This window comes from Mesocricetus auratus, unplaced genomic scaffold, assembly GCF_017639785.1.
Source record: "Mesocricetus auratus isolate SY011 unplaced genomic scaffold, BCM_Maur_2.0 Super-Scaffold_100009, whole genome shotgun sequence".
NCBI lineage: Eukaryota > Metazoa > Chordata > Mammalia > Rodentia > Cricetidae > Mesocricetus > Mesocricetus auratus.
In genome coordinates, this window is record NW_024429193.1 from 8,319,383 (window position 1) to 8,340,748 (window position 21,366).

Genomic DNA, 21,366 nt, shown 5'->3' on the forward strand with positions numbered 1-21,366 from the left:
TACAAAATCTCTGAAACAGCACATTATGGAAGTATTTATTCTTTGATAAATATCAATAAGATATCTTTGCATATGTATAAATCTGAAATACAAGAAGATAAAACTTTTGAAATAACGGATTAGTCATATATTTTAATTATAGGAATACTTGTGAAAGGTTACCAAATTATTTTAGTACAATAGGTAAAAGATTTCAACATTAATTTTATTCAGCAATCAATGAGTGAGCATGTAGATATCATTTAATTGAACCTGTTTAGCTTATGAATGCTAATCTATATTCATAAATCCACTCCTCAGTGGGCTTAGGAACTTCCTCTGGATTTCATAAAATCTGTGTCACTTCTTCTCCTGAGAATCTGGATCACAAAAGTCAGAAAAAATTTTAAAATCTTAAGCAAATGACTCTATAATATATGGAATAGAAAAACTATCATGGACAGTTTAATCATTAGTGAATCGAAGCTGCAACATTTGCAAATTTTGGTCTATGTATCCATGAATCATGACAACAGGATATATCTGAAACTGTGAAAGGATTCGTCTTAGGCTTTTTTTGTGGTGACAGAGAAAATTAGATATGACATGGTCTAAGAAAAGACACAGGCAGGAGATGGCAGAGCTGCATTTTGTAAACAGAGAAGTTCAGGTTGGAGAATCCTGATGCTCTGAGGCCAACAGCACTGGAAGTCAGATTACTATAACATATTGAAAGTGAACACAACTTTTAATTTCTTAAGGAATATCTCATTCAACAGTAATACTCCCCTATTGGTATGATCACCCTACCTGGCAAGAAGCAGCTGAGAGATGATTTATTTTGCATCAGGAACTGATAGTAGAGTAAAATCATGGGGAATGTGATGGGAGATGTCATTCTGTAAATATGTCTCTCTTATTGCTTGATGAATAAAATACCATTGGCCAATAGGGAAACAAGATAGGTAGGCCTATGAGAGAAGGAGAATTCTCGGGAAAGTAAAGGGAATCGTCATGTGATCCCAAGAAGAGAAGACCCATGAGTCTGGCATTCTTGGTAAGATGAGACCACATATATATATATATATATATATGTGTGTGTGTGTGTGTGTGTGTGTGTGTGTGTGTGTGTGTATTAGTAGTTATGGGTTAATACTTAAAACAGTGCTAGCCAATTAAATCCCTAGACATTGGCTGACAGCATTATAGCTAATAGAGTCTTTGTCTGTTATTTGTGGGCTCTGAAATGGGTGAAGGGACCCAGGCAGGAATACAGCAACAATATGGCACCAGCAACATGGGTACTAAGAACTTCCACATAAAAAAACTTCACAAAACCTTAAAAAGGGATGTTAGAAGCAAAAAGAACAGAGGCAAGCACAGCTTCTTTGTAGCAACATTTCCTTGGGTAAGTTCTGATTCCCAGAGACAGGCAGACACTCCTTTTAAGAATAGCTTGCTGATTTACATAATAAGCGTTCAAAACCTCTACTGTTAGAGGCACTTAAGAGTCATGTGATTATAAAAAGATACTGATTTACAGCAAATATATATAGGTTTGGGAGATTAAAAAAAGACATAGTAAGTAACTGGGTATAACAATGCATGCCTTTAATTCCATCACTACAGATGCAGACATAAGCAGATTTCCAAAGAGAAATCCTGTCTCAAAAAAAGTAAAACAAATAGAATAATAAAAATTCAGGCAAAGATAGAAAATACTCAGAGAGTCTGGATACTATATGTTATATGGCTGTCTTCAAATTGTTTGATTGCTGAGGAAAGAGCTACAACCCTTAAAATACATTTGATTATAGGTGCTGCTAAATTAATCCAATTTATATATTTTAAAAATGATTTAACTTCTAAATTTAAATATAAGGACAGGTTACTTGGGAAAAGAGTTTTTGCTTGTGCTGCCACAGAAAATATAAAGTTTCAGACTCCTTCCAGACTAATATGTTTTGATGAATCAAGAACCCCTAAAACAGTGTCCAAGGTGATCCGACATCTAAACATCTGATATGATGCAGCCTTACGGACTACAGAAATAAGGACCTGGCCAGGTTTCTGTGTTTTGTCATAATCTACATGGTATGGACAGCACCTTCAACCAGAAGGAAGCAGTTTGGAATGAACAATGCCCATATTCCCTAATATTGTTTATAAATTTTTGTTTTCACTTAAAAGGGGTTGGTTAAATGGTTAATGATCACAACCACTATCTTTTTAAAGGTAAAGGGGGATTATGGTATAGAAATGAATACTTTGTATTGGAATGGATTTTCATTTATTGATGAAATTTAAGGTCAATTTTATGATACATAGATTTCTTGTTTAGGTATTGTAATGTATAATTAAATACAGATTATAGATAGTTACCTATAATAGTCAAAACTTATAGTTAGGTTACTTAGGTTTTCTTGATATATAGAGATATATTTCAATTGGATAGGCATTCTTCAAACAGTTCAAAGACCTACAGAATAGGGCATTTATAATGGTTAAGGGTTTTTCATGACAGCCTCAACTTCTCCTGGCACACTAATTATGTCAGAAAAGAAGATTGACTTTGAAGAATCTCTATATGGAGTTTGCCTTCAACATGGCAAGATTAGCCATTGGGGCAAGAAACTGCTCTTGTCTGGACTGTTTGATAGACTGAACATGCAGGACCCACAGGAAGGTGACTACTAAAGTTGCCAAAACAGGGAAGTCTTGAAGGGTTTCTGCCAGACTTTCTCCAGGACACAGAAAAATGACTGACAAACTGCCAATGAGGGTGGACAGTTTAAAATTTCCTACTTCACTGAAAAGTCTACCAGACACACTCTGGCCTATGTGCTTAAATTAAGATGGATGCCCCAAAGCTACAGAGGAACTTCGGGTGACTGTTCAGGTAGTGAGATGTCTCTGTCAATTCTAGAGTTTATATATTATCCTTTTGTGGTCTTTGATGGAGTTGAAGGCAGATAGTCATGGTTATAATTTCCCTTAGTTACGATAAAAGATAAGTTACATATAAGAATTTAGACTCCCAAAGATAGGGCAGATTGTAAAATACTTTCTTTAAATCTTGTTAAATGTTAATAGAATAAATATTGTAACTGTAGTTCTTACTTGACAACTGTTTTGTTTTATATAGTTTGACTATATTAAGGTTAAAACCTTTCTTTTTATTTAGACAGAAATGAGATGATGGGAGATGTCATTATGTAAATATGTCTCTCTTACTGGTTGATGAATAAAACACTGTTGGTCAATAGGGAAGCGAGATAGGCAGGACCCAGGAGAGGAGGAGGATTCTGGGAAGTGTAGTAGAGGTCGTCATGTGATCCCTGAGGAGAGGACACATGAGTCTGGCATTCTCGGTAAGATAAGACCTTTTGAAAATATATGTATATTAGTCATTATGGGTAAATACTTCAGACAGCGCTAGCCAGTAAAAAACCCTAGACATTGGTCAACAGCATTGTAACTAACAGAGTCTCTGTGTGTTATTTACTGGCTCTGAAGTGGCAAAGGGTTGCAGGCAGGAATCCTGCATCATGAAGGCATGGCAGAATGCATGGCTGTGGGCATTCAGGGTTAGTATGCCTATCTTAGTAGTAAAAAGTGTGGAGATGATGGGAAAGGGATAAGGCACTGCTAAAATCCTGTCTCACCTACCAGTGACTCATGGTCTCCAGCTATGCCAACGGTCTTCAAGGTTCCATAAACTCATCAAATAGGATCAACTGTTCAAATACAAGATTCTACGGGGAGTATTTTACATCATAACCAAAATATTGCACAACTAATTTGTGTTGAGTCTATTACCTCAACTTTATAAAATTATACCATCTCTCTCCCTCCCTTTCCTCTATCTAACATTTTCTGTTTCCCCTTCTCCTATCCAAAATTCATGGCTTTGCTCTTTTAATTACACACACACACACACACACACACACACACACACACACACACACACATGCAGGGGAATAAATCTATCATTACAATCTGGAGATTTCACTAATGTTGCTTGAATACATATGCTTTTTAGGACTGACTATTCAGTACTGAAAAGTCATTTAGTGGGTTCAATTGTGAAAACCAATTCTCCCTCTCTCAACAGCTGTCCTGGAGTTTATTCATCGAAGGCTGGGGCCTCTCCTCAGTTTTCCATCATTCATGCGGGCATATCAGATCTTACTGTCAGTGTTCCTGTCTTGTTTGCATTGTCCTATTGTTGAAGTTTCATTGTTGAAGCTTCCCGCCATCCCTAGAAGGCATGATCTCACAGCAGCACTCTGTTGTGTTGCCCTTTTGTTTTACTTCCGTATGCTGCTATGTCCTATTTTAGAAAGCACCATACGTACATGGAAATCTATGCTCATTTGCCACCGTAATCAAAAGTTCTTTGCCTATTTAAGGAAATTCCTTCTTTACAAGATCCCACAACGTCTTCTTCGGAGACAGAATACAGAAAAACACAAGACATTCGCAGAGAATGACAGATATATTTTGTGTCTTTCCTTTTAATCTGCAAGCCTTACTTCTGTGGAAATAGCATCCAGAAGAAACACTGAGGAAGAGATTATAATAGTTCCATGCTCATTGCTTCAGAAGCCCATGCCACTTTTTTTTCTCACAGTAAACTACAAATGCCTATAGGTTTTGGGAAAGTCCTGTGTATATGTCAATAAAGCACTGTTGGCCAATAGGGAAGCAAGATAGGTGGGACTAGGAGTCGAGGAGGATTCTGGGTAGGAGAAACACAGGGAGTCAAGATGTAAGCGCCATAGGGATAAGAAGCCCGGAAACTTCACCTGTAAGAGAAATACTTAGATTAACAATTATGGGATAAATACTTAAGTTAGAGCTAGCCAGTAAGAAACAATTAAGGCCAACAGGTCCATAATTAATACCGTGTCTTGAGTGATATTTGGGAACTACAATGCTGCAGAGCCCAGGCGACTGGCAGAGGGGAAAAACCAAGCCACTGGCAAGAAAAAGGCTTCTCTCTACATATAGGTAAAAAAGGACCCCTGTGGATATCTATGTTCCTAGGATCTGGCACTCGTGGGAAGTACACAGAGCACAAACACATATCTAGATCTTCTTCAAGAAAATGCTAGAGACATATTCATAATCCTTATGCAACAATGTCCAAAGTTTAATTAGAGTACTGCCCTAGCATTGCTAGCATGTTGTCAACAGATATAAAGCAGATTTTAATGTGCATTCTCATTCATTTGCTGTGGTATACATTGTATATTAGCTAAATGTCCTCGTAAGTGACATATGTGGCTAAATTATTCAGAAGTAAAAACCTGTTTATGAGAGTAATTTATATTAGGGAAATAGTTTACAAAACAAACAAAGAAACAGGAAAAAAGTGGGATTAGCTCAGTTAAGGGTGTTAAAAGAAACACTTCTCTAGAATGTTTACCCTCTCAATGGATCAAATGAGAGTATAAGATGTTATTTTCAAGATTTTAGTGACAAGAATTGAGATAAAATATAAACAAATTAGTCAAATTCAATGTGATACTGGTTATAAAATAATGATGTCTAATGAAAGTGTAGCTAGATTTTAAATTCATTGATGTTTCCAATTACAATTCCCTTCACAGTTGCAAAATAATACAGAAATTCATTCTCTTGATTTCTTTTGAATATAGTCAGTTTAATCAAAAAACTATTTCTTATAGTACCCTGCTAATGTAAAAGTTAAACTGACATCTCAGCAAGCTTAGTACAGTTGGTTCCGCTGGGGAAGTCTTCTGTGAGAAAACTTTGGAAACTTTGTAGGCTCAATCCATCTCTGTCCTGATGATGTTCATCTGTAGTAGTCCAGCAGGATGTCACTGATGGAAGTCCAGCAGGCCTTTGAGAGCATTGGCCAGCAGCTAGCAATGACAGGTGTGAGTTCAACAATAGTAACAGAAGTTCAATGATCACTGAAGCCAGGGACATAAAGTCCTCTGGTCCATAGATATCAGTGCTGAGTCCTGAGATTCTGTGTATCAGGAGTATGGCCATGTGGTTATAGGGGTCACTTCCAAAGTTTCAATTTCCATGTCATCTCATCGTGTGGTAGCTTTGCACTATCAGGGCTCACATCTTACAGCTGGCTCACAAATGTATCTGTGCCACCTTAATGTTAGTTACTTAGCATATCACAGTCTTTCTCGGGCTTGTCTCCAATTTGAACTGCCTTGGGAAGGCTCGTTTCTTATAGGCATTTCATTATTAATTCACTGAAAATGGTATTCAAGTTGCACAAAGTGGTTTCCCTTGTGTTATTAGCAATGGGCCATCAAAAAAGGGACATAAAGTTGAGTGTGGTTATGTTGTCAGTATGTATGGAAGTGATGAGAAATGGTAGATATAATAAAATATTGTACAGGTGAATAACATTTTTAAATTCCTTAAATGCAAAAACATGCATGCCATTCTACTTACAGAGTATACCCTCCCTGTTTGACATCTATACGAAGGATACAGTTTCATTAATGCCCACAAGAGAACAGTGCATTACAATAAACTTCATGCCACAACGTGAAGGAATAGTTCTATCAGAAAACACACACTTAGCAAGTACTCTTTACAAGTTTTGTGTGTAACATTATCAGTTAGAAACGATGCATATTGTCACCCATCCCCTTTCTTTCTCATATATTTCCCTTCCATATATAAGTTGCTATTTAGGGAACATGTATACAGTCAGGCAATCCTGTTGCCTTCCTTTTTGTCTACTAAGGATTAAACATAAGTTATGAAGTTTAGCCTATAGGTGACTTACACAGCAGTTCAAGGGAAAAAATAACTTTTAATAAAGTTTTGATCCTGTTCTTGTTTTCCCAAGGCACAATATAGCTGTTATTTATAGTTTCACTGAAAAAGCTATGGGTGAATTTTCAGCATTTCATGTAACTAGCTTTCTGCTTGGGAAGCCAACATTATATTCTGAAACCAGCTAAGAATTTGTCTCTGACAGCAGTATTTTTAAAGGAGAGGAAAATCTTTTTGAGAAATCCATAATTAAGCAATAACAGAGCCTGTATGAAGGCAATTGTAGTTTTGTAAAATAAACATTTTTTACTACACTAGAAGGAGAATTTATTCCTTCATAGTTGAACAAAATTCAAGTAGACTCAGGTTAAATGTCTTCAGTGAGTCTCTTTATTGATAAATATGTAAATATTTTTCAAAGACTAAACAAAGAAATTCTTGTCTGCCAGTCCATGATACACACAAATAGGTACCACATCTTGATCATTTTTTTAGAGACACACTTAATTCTTATGAATATCTTGCAAACCCACTTTCTATGTGGACTTCTTTCTCTAAATTAGTTCAAGGCTTCTATTATTGTAGTGGCTATCTGGAATTATCTTTAGATTAGTAATATTCTTCCATTCAAACTTTTTAGATTTGCCCACAGAAGGTATTAATCACTCTTGTTCAACACAGGTTCCTACTTGTACCTCCTAAAATTCACTACCTTTGCCTCAAAATTGCAATGGCTTCTCACTTTATCTAATCATAGAGACCATCTTTTCCTAGATTTTTGCACACTTCTTTCATAGGCAAATACCTTCTAGGACTGAGGATGAAATAAATCGTTTTTAAATGTCAATTTTAATTTTTCTTTGAAGCGTTCACTCATGTATATAGTGTATCTTAGAAAATCCCTTTCTGAGTATCTATTTACACTATTGTACTTCAATTTTCTTGAGGAATTCCATATAGATGAAACAGTCTTTTGTGAGTAACCATGAGCTGTATGCTGTAATATATTGTCTTTTATTCACCACTATGATCAGCATATCCATTATTTTGAGTTATGTCCCTAGAAACATAGAACATTCTTTTTTGGTAAGAAATGTACAGCACACTCATTCTTATCAATGAGATTTAGTCATAACTGTCTTGACATTTTCATAATGTGATTATCACAGTTCAGGAAATAACTTCGTCTTTATTCTTTGTTATTAAATATTAGCTGTGATGTTCATGTATCAAACGACCCTATGACATCCACCTTGGATCACAATTTGGAAGAGAGAATTATAATCACTTAGTAGAAAAAAATTCTGTTGTTCACAAATATGCATATTGGTTATACCCTAAGAATATCTTCAAACTTCTGTTATGCTTGATTATAAAGACACTCTTTTGTGTATCAGGGAAGTCTCCTTAAATGAATCTATCATGGTATCACTCCTCCTCAAACCAAATTGGAAGTCTAGCATTGTGGTATCTTTATATTAATCCAGAAGGCAGTTAAGTTGAATACAGTGGTGCAATGGTTTTCACACAGATCTTTAATAATTTTCCATTTCTTCTCTTTCAGATGAGATCACTGTTATTGTAAAAAAAATGTCATTGACTTTTCTTATGGTTTTGTTTCCATGTCTTTCTGAGTGAATTATATTCATTTCTAGTTTCTAATACGAATTCTGCAGAATTTTGAAGACCAAATTTGGCATTTTTCAGTAGTAATGTCTCTAAATAGAACTTTGACAGCATATAATAGTTTATCCTATTAATTTTATAATTGAGGTGTAAACAGCTATGTTGAGTGTCTGTATGAGGAAAAAAATGCAATGTAGGTTATTGAAAGTTCTAGTGAAAAAATTTTCACTAAAGGAGAAAAAATAACTAAAAAAATAACTAAGTGATGCTGGGGAATCCAAGCAAGGAGTCTATATTTCCACTTTAAAAAACGAATTCTGAAAAGTCATGAAATTTGGAAATACAGAAAGAACACAGGTTGGTGTCCTCCTCATCTTGGTTTTTATTACTGTGAAGAGAGACTCTGACCATGGCAACTCTTACAAAGAAAACATTTAATTGGGGTGGCTTACAGTTTCAGAGGTTCAGCCCATTATCTTCATGATTGGTTACATGGTAGTGTGTAGGTAAATATGGTACCAGCTATAACTTGACCAAATAGCAGCAGGAAGTAGTTTGTCTGTCACTCTGAAACAAGCTTTAGCATAAAAACATCAAATCCTGCCGTCACAGTGGCACACTTCCTCCAGCAAGATCATACCTTGTAATAGTGCCATACCCTTTAGGGCCATTTTCTTTCTAACCACCATGTGGCTATAGGGTATATGTTTATACTTTTTGAAGGATTTTGTTCCTTTTGAAGGTGCTCCTTTGTAACTTCAATTAGAAACCTTTCATCAGAAACTTGACGTGACTGGAAATTGTTTCAGGCATTTTTCTATAGCATCAATGACTAGGACACCAGAGGGAGTTTGAGTTCATAGGCAAAGGCTAAATTCTCTTGATGTGAAATTATTGTCTTTTGTACCCTGTATCCCCGATTTTGCTAAACTTTGCTGATCAGTCATTGAGTTGAGTTCTCCTTAAAATTCTGGTAAGCCAATATTTTATAAATTACTAGGGTGTCCCACAGTGATTATCAATGTCATGTAACAGCTTGACATGAAGCAATGTACTCAAATATTTGATCTAACGTAATTTTGATTGTGTGTATGAGTCATCCCTTAGACCCACAATTTTAATTTGTAATATTCCATGGAGTTTGCATAAATTAGAATACACAGATGCTTAGACTGTTGAATACTACTAGCTCTTGTCCAATATCATATTCTTAGGAATGATGTAAAAGGAATTTCACAGAATAAATACAAGTCAGAAATGAGTCTTCATACCCCTTCTATATCGCCCATAGATGACCCCCCGCCCCAGGTTGCCAAATTATCCAGTTGTAAATGGTCAGGAACTTTTACAGTATTTTATATGGCATAGCTTTATCAAAACGCCATCTGTTGAAACCGTGCACTCATGTTCTTTGGCTGAACATTTTTGTGCTATTGCGTTAAAGTATTAATAAAATAATTCTCCTCCCAATGTCACCGAGGAGAAGGGCATGCCAATCCACAGGTGAACACATCCAATGGCGCTGTATGTTGGCTTCTTCATGTGTTTCTTTTCCTTTTGTGCGCTAGCAGGAAGCCAGGAACGGACATCCGTATAGAGAGTGACTTCATAATAAAGCGATGTAGGGCAAAAGCTCTCATTCTTCCAGGAACCGCTCTTTATCCGTCACTTGACAAGAGCGTGAGGTGTTGAGCACCGTGTGACACTTACGGGAATGATACAACACTGATACAACACTGGTGTCCTGCTTCGCACTTGAGCACGTCACGGCCTCACACTGCTGTTTGTGACCTCTCTCACACTGGCATCGATGGCAGCAGCATGCTCACAGAGTGCGTTGACTTCAAACACGTTTTTATTACCATCTCCTTCTGCTTCTGTCCCGTGACTAAGCAGATAATCATGGCCATTTGCTTTCAGTCATTCGCTTCTTTAATTGTTCTGTGTTGCCATGGATATATATATATCCATGTAAAGTGCAGTTCTCTTCAATAAACGTTTGTTCTTTTATTCCCCGCCCTTTAAAAAATGGCTTTCAGGGAAAACCAAAAAAGATAGCTTAAGGAAAAAAATAAAAGGCTTTCAATCTACTGATGGTTCCAAACTGCATTTTAGCTTTTCTTTTCACATGCCTCATATTTTATTTAATTCATACTAAATGTAGTTCAACTAGAGAATTTATTATCGTTCCTGGAAGAAAAAAAATAAACGTAAAATGACATAGTTGTAATCATGCCCAAGTATCTTAATGGGAAGACTCCTGTATTGAATTCATTATTTCTTAATATTCACAAATGATTTACAGTCTTTGATGGTGGCTTCTTTGTTGTTTTTGATTATGTTTTTGTTTGGAATTGGGTGGCTGCTTGAAAACAGAGTAGATACCTGTACACTGATTGTACATGCCAGTATCATCAGATTGGCATGTGAAGATAGGAGGGCTGATACAGGCCTTCAAGGCAAGGACTGACTGGCTCATGTAACAGCTATTATAAAGTTCTGAAGGTTAGATTTTTTGCAAACATTGTCTTATATGTGTGACAAAGCCAAAATGTAGATTTTAACTCATTCTGTATGATCAGAGACTTGTGCCTGTGTCTCATGTTTACATGAGTGTGTTAAACAGAATGCTAGTCCTCCCTAAGAAACTGAAATACAGTTTTGAGACATACAGAGATAGATCCTGCCAAACAATGTTAATGTATATACAATCAATTAGAGTTTATATACATTGCTAATAAGGATTTAAAATGGTAGTGCAACTTTGGAAAACAGCATTTCATGTTTTATGAAGTTAAAAGAACACGTAACATGCTATTCTTCATTTGCTGTTTACCCAGGAGAAACCAAAAAATTTACTACCAAAAGACATAAGTATAGCTTGCGATAAGTCTATTTATGTGCAAAAACATTGAAACAAAGCAAATAAATGCTCCTTAACCGATGATAAAACACTGTTAACATTGTAGTCATTGGAATAAAAATGACTCTCATAGATGCATAGACTCTTTTAATTGAACACATGGTACTCAGTTAGTAGACTGAGATTAAGAGGTTTGACTCCCTTGGATAGGATGGGGCACTCTCTCAAAACCCCATGTCCTTCCCAGTGTCTCACTTACTCTTTCCCTAGTTTTTCTGTCTCAAAAAGTGAGCTTTCAGATACTGGTCCAATGTCACCCCAGCTTATCTGTTGCAATGCTTTCCATTGTGATAGTCAAGGACTCTAATCCTCTGAAACCACGAACCCCAATTAAACTTTTTCTTCCATAAGTTGCCTTGGTCATGGTATTTTGTCACAGAAATGGAAAAATAATTAAGACAAAAGTTGTGGGAGGAAGTGAACTATTGTTGTGATAGGTCTGACCTTACTGGGTTTTTTGTTTGTTTGTTTGTTTTATTAGGTTTTGTTTTTAGTTTGTTTGTCTGTTTGTTTTGGTAGGGAGATGAAGCAAGAAAATAGTTGAATGCTGTAAATGGGGATCAAAGGGCCATCCTAGTAAAAGCTGGGAAGACAGTCCTGTTGAGAGCATTGTGAACTATGGGGGCCCAACTAAACAAGTTTACGGGTGTAATAGAATTAGCAAATGGGCTAGAGATCATTATTTAAGTATTTGGGTAGAGGACATGTCTGTGCTCTGCCCTTGTACTAAGCATCTGCCTGAGGCTAAGCAGAAAAGCATTGTATTGATTTCTCTTGCCTGGCAGATTTCAAGATACCCTAATAATGATTGTGCCACCTGGCTTTCACAATTCCTCTTATGCAGATCTGCAAAGAAAAAGAGAAAGCAGGGCAAAAAAAATTCAAAGGTACACTATAACATAAAAAGAGCACCGGAAAATTTAATGTTAGAGTCAAGGTTTTGGCTTCAAGAGATGGGAAGATCAACAACTGCTCTGAAGCTAAGCAAAGGGAGGGATCTTTTGGGTGGGACACCACCCAGCTAATCTTTCCACCTGTAAGAAGAAAAGTCTTGAGGACTGTTTGCCTCCTATAAAGCAACAGGAAAAGAAAGGTTCTGTGAATGTGATTCCATGGTGCCAGCTCCCACCCCTCATTCTGGCATGAGAGTTACGATGGTGTCAGAAGTAAACGGTTTGTGGAGTCTTCCTAAGCAATTCCAGGTGTATGGAAAGAGAATTCTTTCGTGGATGCCCTAAAATACCGTTGCCTGGAGTTGTAAAAGTTAATCCTTCCTAGATTGTAGCAGAAACCCCAAGATGTTGTAGAAACCAGAGCCATAGCCCCTATAGTCAGGGACTTGGATTGGTCCGAGATGGAGCTGGCCCGTATTCCAAGCTAAGAACCCTCCAGAATTTGCAAGAAAGCTTGGCTAGAGCATGCATGATGATGGTTGCAGCGAGAGACGTGAGGAGCAGAGAATTTTTTATTTATGAATCTCATACATTCACAAATCTCTCATCCCTCAGATCCAAAAGACAAATATATTGAATTAATTAAGAAGTAATCCTCCTGAGATGTGTCCAGCACATTTCTCAATAAGGATTCAAAATACTTCTGGGGAAAATATACATTTGTAAAATCAAAAAATACAATCATTTTTTCACGCAGGAAGACACAATTAGAAACAGGAGCTAATGTAAATGACAAATTGGGTGTAGAGGTAATAAAAATTACAAGTAATTTATATATGTTTGGAAAGGAATAAAAATGATACAGCATTTTGTTAATTTAATCTAGGTGAGATATTTTGAGATATAAGATTCATAGTTGGGAAGCTTAGTAAATTCGTGTATAAAAGAATATTCTTTATTTCCCTAGTTCTTATGTCTAAAGAGGAACTGACAGAGTAAATTGTGCCAAAATATAGTTACTGTATGATAAAGCAAATATTTATTATCAGAAGGAATAATGCAGTTGATTTCTGTGGAAAGATGGAGCAGTGGAAAAGCTTGTATCATGACAAATGAAATCTTGAATCATTTAGGACATAAAAGGGAACATATAAATATATAGTGCTATCCACTAAAGGAAATCACTTTTGTGAAGTACTGGAGTGAGAATTCCACCAACAGCAAGATAGACAAAAGCTGATTTGTTTAACTTGCTAAGCATGTATATAAGAAAGACAAAAGAGTTTGACAAGAAACAGACAATTTGAGTAAATAAATAATTGCAAATAGATACCACATTTTAGAAAAATGTTTTTCTTTTCACTTCCCAAATACAAGTGTTTGGAATAGTCAAAGTCTCTGAAGACCTGAAGGAATGCACAATTTTAAATATTTCCACCAACTATCTGGAGGAAAATTAGCTCTATCTGTCAAAATCAAAGTTGTTTATGGTAATTTACATAGGACCCATTACTAAAAAATGCTTTCACTGGTGTTTACACTACTGTTGATGTGCTTACCACCAGACATGTATAATTCCTACTAATGTAATTGGTGAATGGGAACTGAAGGAAAAGGTAAAAGTGGAAAATAAGGACCCATGAACATTTCAGTGTAATTAACTAAAACGTTTACACCTCAGTTGTACACTAAAAACAAACATATAAACGGGCATTCACAAATTGTTGCTTACAGTAACAAAAAAGCACATACTACATATATGTTACCATAATAGAGTATTCATGAATTGACACTCCTCTTACCTGTCTAAGAGGTCATGGTGAAGGCATTGAAAAGAATCTGATAGACATTTATACATCTACATAAAATGACAAAAACCACTTGCAATTAAATGAAAAAGCAAATGTGACATTGTACCACTCATAATTTCTATGTGCATAAAATTCAAATTTTGAGGCATGTTCCTGGGTGTTTTCTTAATATATACATAACAGTCATTTTGGTAAGAGTTAGGATTATGAAAGCTTTTTATTAACCATGATATTCAGAAATGACTGATCTCATAAATAATTCCAAATACAGGAATAAGGAGAATATTTTAAAATTTTTCTTTATACACAATCATTAAATGATAACATTATCATGAAACAAATGCTCAAAGAAAGCATAAACTTTGCTTTCCTGAAGCTGTAAGAATTGGAGAAATCTTTTAGTGACTTGAGGCATAGTATACCCTTGAATTTATTTTTAGAATATCTTACATTTTCGATTTTCCTCAAAAGCTCATTATAAAAAAAATCGCATTTACTGAAGTCTAAGTTGGCATCTGAAACGAAGTTTTGTATACCTATCACTGTAGTGACCAGCAGCAGGAGCTCAGGCATAATGGAGGAGGCAAGCAGTCACCCTCACTTAGAAGCCTTCATAATGAGTAGGACCATTTATCTTTTCCAAGCATGGATGATATTTTATTTACTAATTTTCTAAGGTCTTATCCTGCAGACAATCTGCATCATCTGGTTATAGAAATCCCCACAATAAAATATTTTATCAGCAAATAAAATAGAAGGCTAAAAGAAAAGAACACAATCACAATGCTTACTTAGTTATCATTTGCCAAAGGGTTTAGAAAGTGTACCATCTTGCTTTTACCAATTAATCAAATACTTAAAAATTCTGTCTACTAGGATTCTTCATCAAGTTTCTAGACACTTCTCACATTTAATTTTTTTTTCTCTAATGAGATGTTTGCGATTCCTACTGTTTCTTCTCTGTAGTTCACAGAGGGTAGATGTTGTCTGCATTATTCATTATTGAAATGGTGGTGTCTCTTGGTTAGACTCTACAGTCAAAACATTTCCCCTCACTAACCCTGTGTCTCCTATAGACATCATGAATTATGGAGTGTGCAAATCTCTCCATTATAACATCAGCGATTCTGGCAAGCTAGCCTGTTATTTTTATTAAATGTTGCTCATCCTGCACGTGGGCTCCTGGTTTTAAGTTAATTATAAAACAGAGATGATCACATATTCAATCTGTGAAGTACCTTTCCAATTAAAAATATTGTAGCAGACCGCACCATGTAAAATGATTTCTGCCTGGTTCCACACATCAAGGTCCAGTCCTCTCCTCCAAATTATGTAAAATGACACAACTGCCGAACTACTGAAATGTTTTATTCAGGTGGAGTCACACTGGGAAAAAATAAGCATTCTGTGTTCCTTTTTGTTGTTGTTTTTGCTTTGTTAGAAGGTGTTCACTTGTATACAGTGGGCATGAGGGTGCAGGTGTGCATGTGTGTGCAGGTGTTCATGTGTGTGTGTACATGTGAGCATGTGGGTCCGGGTGTGCATGTGGTTGCAGGTACACATGTGTGTGGAGCTGTGTGTGCACTCATCAGTCTTGTTCACCAGGCACCATCCACCTTTTGTTTCAGACAGGGTCTTTCACTAACCATCCACTCACCTATAGTGCTAAGCTAGCTGGTCAAACAGAACCTCGACATATGCCTATCTCCATCTCTCCAGTCTGGGATTACAAGCATACACCAACATAAGATTTTGTTTTCTTTCTTGTTTTTCATTCTTTTCTTTTGCTTAGTGCTTAACCTGCAGATCAGACTTGGTCTAAGTTCTAGCAAGGCAACCCTTCCACCCACATATTACTATTTTTATAAATAAGTCTATCACATTTCAACAATATGGAATAAATGACCATTATGCAGACTTAGCAGAACACCTGTCAGGGGAAAAATATGTATGTACATATGCATATACGAAATAAAAATAAGTCATGGACTCCTGAACTTGAAAGAGAACAAAGAAGTTACATGGGAATGTTTGGAAGGAGATAAGGGAAAAAAGAAATACTGTAATTATATAATGATCTCAAAATAAAGCAATTCAGTTGCCATATTTGCCAAATAAATTATTTAAAAAGAGTCATGTAAACTTATTTTAATAAGAACTTGTTTTTCATGGTTCACTTTCATTCAACAGCAAATATAGCAATTCCTTAACTTAAAGATTTTCTTTTAAGTTACACACAGTCTCTGGGCTTACTGCCTTTATTTCAAGTAAAATTTTGGTTTGCACAGATGGTCTTTGTGAAGTTAAAATTGTCTCCTTTTCTTCTCCATGAATTCTTTTATTTCTTTGACAAGGCAATGTTGATTGCTAAAATCATGTGGCGATCATTGAAGTCACCTTTTCTATACTTCCTGACCTTTCTGTTTACATAATGAGTTTATTATATGGTGGGTGGTGAAGAAGAAAAATCATACTACTTTTTGCTAACATTGCAATTGACATACGGTCTTTTTCTTTCTTCTATTCTTCATTTGTCGGCTTCAAGTTGTTAATAGGTAAAAAAAGAAAGAATATTTCTGTTTTAATCATTACCAACTTAAAAGAGAAAAAGACTAACACAGAGAATTATAAGCTGAAAGTTAAATAGGCGTTTCTCAGATCAGCTGCTAACTCAGAAACTACCAGTTAATTCAGAACTCTGGTGTGAAGATTGTGGGCACTTCTATCATTCACTTTTGGAAATGGCACAAAGGTTAGTAATTTTTCATATCAGAAGATGTTTATTTAAGGCTGTAATATGCAAAATTCTGTTTCAGAAACTTTAGAGGACCACAATGGAAAGGATCATATTTTCACTTACAAAAGTTTTAACGGGATTCATTAACCGAAGTAGATAAGGGAGTCCTATCAAAGCAATGAACACCCCCACTATCATCCTTACAGAAAAATATAAAGCCCTTCCAAAGACGCTTGATGTATCTGATCTTAACACCTGGGTTCTCTGCCCTCTCAAAACTGATTGGAAGCTGGCTCAGTAGTAAACAGTACTTGCTCAGAAGACAGGGTTCGATTCCTGGCACATCTGGCAGGTGCTGGACAATGTCTGTGACTGCAACACCATCAAGGCTTCCAACACCAATCCTCTGGTCTCTGCATGCAGCTGCACACCTGTTAAGGGAAGCTTTCCTTGAGGGGCCTTCCCGCCAGCCTGGTTCCAGAACCGCTTTCCCGCCAGCCTGGTTCTAGAGCCGTATCAGTCCCAAATAAGCACACAGGAGGCTATATTAATTATGAAGCCGTTGGCCTTGCTTGTTTTTTACTAGCTAGCTCTGACTTAAGTAATTACCCCATAATTGTTAATCTAAGTATATCTCTTACCGGAGAATAGTTCCAGGCTTCCTACCCCCATGGCGTTACATCTCGACTCTCCTGTGTTTCTCCTTCCCAGAATTCTCCTGGACTCCTAGTCCCACCTATCTAGATTCCTATTGGCCAGACAGTGCTTTATTAACATAAGACCTCCCCAACACACACCTGTCTGTCTCACACATATACAGACACACACAGACACACAGGTACACACACACACCATCAATAAAAGCAAAGCTTGCCCTAGAAAAATCGAATTTGTTTAAAAAGCAATACTTACCAGTGTGTTTGCTGTTTTCCTCCCCAGTCTAAAAAGGGTTTTCGGAATCACTCTGGAACTTATCCTTTCCTGAAACTTTGTGATGAGGAGGATCAGGGTTTGTTTTCAATGCTTTGTTAGCAAGGGATAAGGAAATCTGACAGTTTGAAGGGCACGCCAGAAATATCACATTAATTGTCATATCTAATAAAACATGCAAATATTAATTACGCCAAGAAAAATCCATTAATGGCTTCTTTAAGGCTATGGCTCAGTCTATCTGTTATTAAGGGCGCAGTTCTCAAAATGTCAGGTAGACTGATACTTTTTCCTCTCTTTCATGTGACTTCTATTGTCATCCTAGCATTGACTACTGAAGAAGGGATTATGTTGTGTGGGAATCTTCGGTCATCAAGGCTGAGAATAATGTCTCAGGTGTTTACTGTTTATTTTAGAACACAGTACTTGGCCACTGACAAAACTTCACTCAGAAAAGGAGCTGGAAGTAGAAATTTTATGATTATTTGTGACTGAGTACAAATCAATAAATTCTGAAATCTTAATCTTCCGAGGACAGATTAGTCACTCCTTTGAGTAATTCAAAGTTGTCTGGATGTGGCTAGATCATTTTTATGGCTTTTCTTGTGGCTATAGTTTTATGTTGGCTGGTCTGATTCAGTTACACAGTCTAACCAAAGGCCTTCAGATTTAAAGAGTGTCCCTTAAATAAGTGAAAATTACACTGTTTGTTGGTGGAGTAATGTCTCGGACTTGTGCAGACAATGCCTGCCTGTAGGCTTGTAAGGTGCAAGTTGTCCTTATGGTAGCTAATCTATTAAATGAATTCTGAGAGAAGGCATCCAGGGAGACATGAAGCAGGTGTAGTTATCAGGAATAGGGTGGGCAAATCTTCCATGCCACATTGCTGACATCTGAAATTCTGTAGAAACTGGCACTACCTTTCATGTGACCACATCTATTGAATGTGAGTGGAACAGGTGAATAGCAGTGCTGCAGGTACCCAACCTCCTTCTGTAAAGGCAGTATACTGCATGCTGTAGATGTGCTCCAGTAAGAAAAAAAAGAGACTGGTAAATAATTGCCCTGTTTATGCCATATTCCATCAACATGATACACACCCAGGAAATAGCCTCCATGATCTTGATTATCCAACAGAATAATTAAATAATCAAATCGAATGAACTCATATGATTAGTTTTTCAGGCATTCTGCTCAACCAGGGGCCACTGAGTAATGACATTAAGCTAATTGCTCTTTACCCTGAATTATTTACCACTCCTTTAATAGGGACTGCTCCTTCACACAAGCACATCATTTAGGGGAGGGCCCAGGCCCTCATTTACATATCTGGGCTGCAATAGTATCCCTCCATAGAGAATGGGCTCTCAAAGTTCCTTTTATAATCAGGAAGGGATCATTATCCAATGGAAATAGAAAGGTCTTTTCTTTTTAAAAGCTCCTGCTGGCATCTACAAGTACAGGCTTTACATAATAACAATAAATATTATTTCTGTAGAAGAGATCAATCCAGAAGAAGATAAATGAAGTAATCCTCTCAGTACAACATATGAAAAAAGAGGTGCTAACATGACTGCATTTCCCAGGTATTGGAATATGCATGAAGGCTGTGAGATCCCAGTTGGGAAGACCATATTGTAGGTGAGGGCACAGTTCTGAACATGTCTGTGCATGCAGCATATGGTCTCTTCCCATTATAGCTGGACTATCTGAGAGTCAAATAATGGAAAGCAGCATTGACGTGGCCTTGAATCAGCTCAGTGGTACTTTTCCGGCCACCCTAAATCTCTGGAGTTGGCTGAGTGGAGTTTGTGATAATTGTGCTAATTTTCTTTAGGATTTTAACAAACAATCCCCAGTATCTCAGTGACTTGTGCCCTCAAAACTTATTTCTTGTTCACATTGTTTGGTAAAATCCTTCCCCTACTGCCTTGTGACACAGATTGCCTAAAACCATTATCTTTCACTTCATAGCTTTACTAGTTCCGAATAGGGAAAAGAGGAATGACGAAAATATGCCATCACTTACATGCCCCAAGCCAACAGAGGTACAAAGGTCCTGCTCCTGTATCCATTGGCCACATAAAACAAATCCAACTATAAAGTACGTTGGGATGGTTCCAATATTTGCTGACCACTAAAGTTTATTCTGTGAAAGTTCTTGTGTATGTTTTTCCATGACACACATAAATAGTCTCACCAAAGCAGAAATTGAGACTGCCTCTCATTAGGTTCTTCTCGCCTCCGAGTCAATACTTTGAGAAGAGGATGAGTTGCTCTAGTCAAAGGACAACGTATCCTGTTTACCAAGGATGAATGTCTTTAATAACAGTAGAAGAACTAAGTCAGACACTCTGGAAATGTGTCTTAGTACTACCATATCCAAGAGCAGAGGGTAGGAAAGGATTCAAAATGTAGTGCAGAATGGTCTCTGTTAAGATCTATCGCCTGTATCACCCGAACTGAGGTATGTAAGTCAGCTGTGATGAAGATTGCTGGGGCTAAATTTAACTAAATATAGTAGGACACTAGGTTTCTGGAAGGGTTCAGATATACAAATATGTGCAAATATTTTTGAAAGTTGAGACACAGTGGAATCCATAACGTTCATAACCCACCTCAAAATAAGAAAGCCTACACAAGGTTCTTGCTTAAATCACACATAGACTGAAAATCTATAGGTTGGAACAGATTATATACCAAATCATGATAAGTGTACTCAAGGACATAGTCTCTCGCTTCACTGAGATGATTGACAAAGTTACAAGGTGAGGGACATGAATAAGCAGTTTTGAAAAGAGAAACTATACATAAGTGGAGATAAGATACTCAAGAAATGCTACTGCATAATAGTATTATCTTAAATTATCAAACTTATATGTTAACAGTTTCTTCTGGGTAAAAAAAAAGCATAGAAGGTTTGAAGTGAAATTGAGCAGACATAAAATGATTGGATTCATGGTAACTCACGAGTTTCCAATACTGAAGGTTTTCAAGTATGGTCATTTCACCTGCAGTCCATAGCTTCCAACTCCGTCATTGGCAACAGAAAGGTGAATGGAGATTAATCATGACAAGATAAAAGTCATGTCAATAAAATTTTATATGTTTGCTCACAATGACAGGGCACATGGTAGTCTTTCCTTCTCATGTTTACAGACTGTTGGGGTTGGCTCGTTCTTTGAAAAGCACATTTTGACACTACTTGCTACTTTTGTTGTAACTGGGAGCCTGAAGGGTCATACAAAGGTATGCTCATGACAGTAATTTTATCGTGACAGGAACCGTTCAGTATTATGAAGATGCATTTATTTCTAATAAGTTCTACTAGTTCTGAGGTCTTCAAGAACATCTGATCAAAGGCTTCAGACTGAATCCAGCAAAGGAGGGGCCATGACATGCAGAGAGTGCACTCAAAACCTAGAGAAAGGAGAGCAGGAAGCCTGCACACACACGAGGTGTGAACCAGTACCCGCAACTCCTATTAGCTCCTAAAGAGACGGCAGACGCTCCGCTTTCAGGGACCACAATGGAGGGTTTGTAAGTGTTTCCCTGTCCTCTAAGGTTCATGAACAGCTGCTCCTGACTCCTCTTCCCCCTCTTTCTGCTCCTCCTCCTATGCATCTTCTTAGTCCTCTCTCTCATCCTTCTCCTTTGAACTGTCTTCATTCTGAGAACACTTAAGCTATT